Source organism: Schistocerca piceifrons, chromosome 1, assembly GCF_021461385.2.
Source record: "Schistocerca piceifrons isolate TAMUIC-IGC-003096 chromosome 1, iqSchPice1.1, whole genome shotgun sequence".
NCBI lineage: Eukaryota > Metazoa > Arthropoda > Insecta > Orthoptera > Acrididae > Schistocerca > Schistocerca piceifrons.
In genome coordinates this window covers 395941538-395945926 of record NC_060138.1, presented here as the reverse complement: position 1 = coordinate 395945926, position 4389 = coordinate 395941538, and the positions used below count along the sequence as shown (strand labels likewise).

Genomic DNA, 4389 nt, shown 5'->3' with positions numbered 1-4389 from the left:
CTGACCTGTGACCTTTGGATTAAAGCCAATACGTACAGCTAGAAAATCGGCGGGTAGCTCGCAACCAGCAAAAATCTCCTCGCACATTTTGCAGAAGCGGTCTCCTAACAGGCCGGAAAACCTAGCACTTCGATTAGTGCTGGAATGGCACAATCGAAGGCGGTATCCTTGCGGAGTACCACCAGAGATGAAAAACCGCAGTGTCAGGGCCTAAATGCTTGCAGCGTTGCGTTCCACATGAGGGAGTGACATACGGTGGTGCGGGCTGATATGGCAACAGGCGACCGTCGAAAACATCGCAAAAGCAAGTGCCGGAAGGAACGACAATATACGAGAGCACTCGTCAACAGCCCAGTACTACCCTCCATGTCGAGGAGTAAACTGCGACTCCTATTTGAACGCCGCTAGCTGCCAGGGCAGTGGAGAAGCCGTGAGGCCGCCCCACAGCAGCGTCAGGCCGGTGCGAGCTATACTGGCGCGAGCTACACATAGCCGAGTGCTTACATCGTCCACCGCCTACTGCATATGTGTGTGTGCGTGTGTACACACGTATTCTGCGTGCGTGCGGCGGCGACGACGACGACGACGACGTTCGCGAGGAGGTAAGGTTATAACTCCAAACAATTTAATTAAAATTATCTGTGACCAGACCATAAGAGACGCTAACGAGGCATCCTAAGGCACTGTCCTGTGCCCCCATAAATTACCAGCCTAGCGTAATGCGGCTGCAAGTGCGGTCCGGCTAACCGCAAAAAAAAAAAAAAAAAAAAAAAATTTCTTAAGATAATCTTAAATTAATTAAAAGAAATCGTGGTGTGTAAGCAACTAACTACTGGGCACATCAACAACTACGACAAGTTTTGCTACCAGCGGAATATCTGATCACTGCAGAATGTTAACCCATTTCAGGCTGTGTTTTAATTAATTTTAGGTGGGCCGATCCCGGCGGTACTGCAATGCCGGGCCAACCCGCGACATACGTGGAGCAAGCCCCTAGCACTCCGTCAGAAGCCAAAAATGAGTTTAATATTCTGCTCGTGTGATGCAGGACGTATCAGATATTAAGCTGATAAGAACAGATACTACACTTTTTTTCCCTCCTACCTCCCCTATAGCCCTACCTTTTTCCTCTCCAAAAATGCCGCCATCCTCTAGTGTCGACGCAGCACGTAAAGCAGGGTGTTGTTAGTAGCAAGACTTATTGCCATAAACCGAAAATAAAAGCGGAGGCATACTCTGCTATGCCTCAGGGGGCGACGACACACTACTCAGAAACACACCTCCCTCTGCAGGTGTGAGGCAAGTGATGATTTTAAAAACTAAATAGAAAGAAATAAATAAAGACAGAAATGAAGGCAAAATAAAAAAAACAGCGACGGCAGCACACTCAAACGAACTGGCGAGACAATCCCATCGCCCACAGAATTAACAAAGTAATAATCCTCTAAGATAGATTATGCGTTTTCCAATTTTCCAATAATTTTTCATACAAGGTTCACACAATTCGCATGTTACCAATTTCCATATTATCAGTATCATAGAACAGTCTACTCTAGTGATGCCCAGAAGGCCAATATCAAATCTGGGGTATGGGTAAGTCAAGGGTAGTTTGAAAGTCCGAGTGACAAAGATCCAGGGGTACACTCAGGCAATTCCTATACGAGGTGCAACCATTGCAACTTTAAGAAATCTTGCAAAAGTAATGGTATATTTCCGGTCAGATTCCGCCAGGCGATGCTGGCTCCAAAGGTAGTCCATGAAAGAGACAGCATCTGCGAGGCAAAGGTCATAGATTGTGAAAATTGTGTGGCCCAAGAGACACACCATTGCGTTACATCGTGTTCGGGGGTTGGTCTGAATATCAGGGGTAAGGAACCAGTCGACTGACACATAGTCCAGTGTAGTCCCACCGATCAGCGTTAATAGCACACGTGCAAGGTCCCACACTTCTGTGACGTGAGGGCATAGGAGACGATGCTCTCTGGTGTCTACGTCACCACATCGGCCGCAAGCAGCCGAGGGCCATAGGAGGATGGCCGCCAGGCGATGATTAGTGGGTATTAAATTATTTACAACGCGATACCATAGCGCTGAAACTTCTGTGGGAAGGGCTAGGTGGTTGATATTAGCCCAAGCGTGGTGCCAGATGACCGACGGTCGTCTGTCCTCCAATTTGTGTGGTGTGGGCTGGCCTCGAAGCGCCTAGTATAGGCGCTTCGATGTGCGTGCCTTGTCGGTTGCCACTACTAGGATGTAACTTTGATTGAGGCAATAGTCCTTGACTGTCGTCATCCGGAATGGAATATGTGTCAAGCATACTGGTGCACGCGCCGATTGTGGGCGATAACGGTCGAAAAGCACCGCTGTTGTCCCACCTGGGTCAATCTCACGCAAAGTGGCGAGAGGGTAAATCAGGATTGCCGCACATTTGCGGGGAAAGTCAATGAGTCCAAGGCGACTATCGACTTTTGGCAGTGTACAAGTCTGTGCATCAACTTTGAATAGTGCACGCCGCCACAATAGGCAATATACTGTTTGTGAGATGGCTCTGCTGGTTTGTTTTGGTAGCGTAAGGAGTTGTGCTACATACCATGCCCGTGATAGGATGTAAGTATTAATCAGTTGGATTCGTTGATGGAGGTCGAGTCGTTGATCAGTGTGACTCACGCAAAGTCCTCTGATGCACGTGAGAATCCGCCTGCACGTGAGTGTTAACATGCGCTGCGGACAGGCAGTCACCTCAAGACCCAAGATACGTTGATCCCCTACAATCCGTTAGCATGGGCGTACGATGGTCAATGATCGTGGTCCTAGTGGGATTAGCACCATTTTGTTGGATTTTAACATGGCACCGGATGCTCGTTCATAAACGTGGAGGACTCGGCGAACCGAATCGATGTCCCTGGCGTTTGCTACAAACACACCTACACCATCCGCCTATGCCGCACTGCGGAGGGTGACGCCTGGGAAAGGAACACCATCGACCATCCGTCCAATGTCACGCAGCATGGGGTCCAGCGCCAAAGCGATAAAATACACTGACAAGGGACACCCTTGTCGAACTGATCGTCTGATGGGAATTGGTCGTGATCTGCAACCGTTCACAATGATTGTGGAATTTGCTCCATCCAAGAAGTGCCGGATGACTCTTATGAAGTGCTCCCCGAAACCCATCCGCTACATAACGGCCAGCAGGTAAGGATGGGAGACCCTATCGAAGGCACCGGCGAAATCTAGGGATCAATTGCAGCCGGGGTTCGAGCGTCGGCGGTGGGTGAGTAAGACAGCATCACGGTATATAGAAGCAGCGGTGAAGGTGGTTCGATTCGAAACGCCACATGATTGAGTGGGACAAAGTACCTTATTCATTACCTGTTTAAGACGTGAAGCCACACTTCGTGCCACCAACTTATAATCAGTGTTAAGAACGGTGATGGGACGTACGTCTTTAGCCCATCAGTGACCTGTGACCTTTGGATTAAAGCCAATACATACAGCTAGAAAATCGGCGGGTAGCTCGCAACCAGCAAAAATCTCCTCGCACATTTTGCAGAAGCGGTCTCCTAACAGGCCGGAAAACCTAGCACTTCGATTAGTGCTGGAATGGCACAATCGAAGGCGGTATCCTTGCGGAGTACCACCAGAGATGAAAAACCGCAGTGTCAGGGCCTAAATGCTAGCAGCGTGTGCGTTCCACATGAGGGAGTGACATACAGTGGTGCGGGCTGATATGGCAACAGGCGACCGTCGAAAACATCGCAAAAGCAAGTGCCGGAAGGAACGACAATATACGAGAGCACTCGTCAACAGCCCAGTACTACCCTCCATGTCGAGGAGTAAACTGCGACTCCTATTTGAACGCCGCTAGCTGCCAGGGCAGTGGAGAAGCCGTGAGGCCGCCCCACAGCAGCGTCAGGCCGGTGCGAGCTATACTGGCGCGAGCTACACCTAGCCGAGTGCTTACATCGTCCACCGCCTACTGCATATGTGTGTGTGCGTGTGTACACACGTATTCTGCGTGCGTGCGGCGGCGACGACGACGACGACGACGACGTTCGCGAGGAGCTAAGGTTATAACTCCAAACAATTTAATTAAAATTATCTGTGACCAGACCATAAGAGACGCTAACGAGGCATCTGAAGGCACTGTCCTGTGCCCCCATAAATTACCAGCCTAGCGTAATGCGGCTGCAAGTGCGGTCCGGCTAACCGCAAAAAAAAAAAAAAAAAAAAAAAAATTCTTAAGATAATCTTAAATTAATTAAAAGAAATCGTGGTGTGTAAGCAACTAACTACTGGGCACATCAACAACTACGACAAGTTTTGCTACCAGCGGAATATCTGATCACTGCAGAATGTTAATCCATTTCAGGCTGTGTTTTAATTAAT

At 49.1% G+C, this 4389-nt stretch overlaps 1 pseudogene; it reads right to left on the bottom strand.

Annotated features, from left to right (window-relative positions):
* Window positions 1-926: 926 nt before the first annotated feature.
* LOC124721310 lies at window positions 927-1140 on the bottom strand (annotated as a pseudogene).
* Between the last annotated feature and the right edge of the window lie 3249 nt (window positions 1141-4389).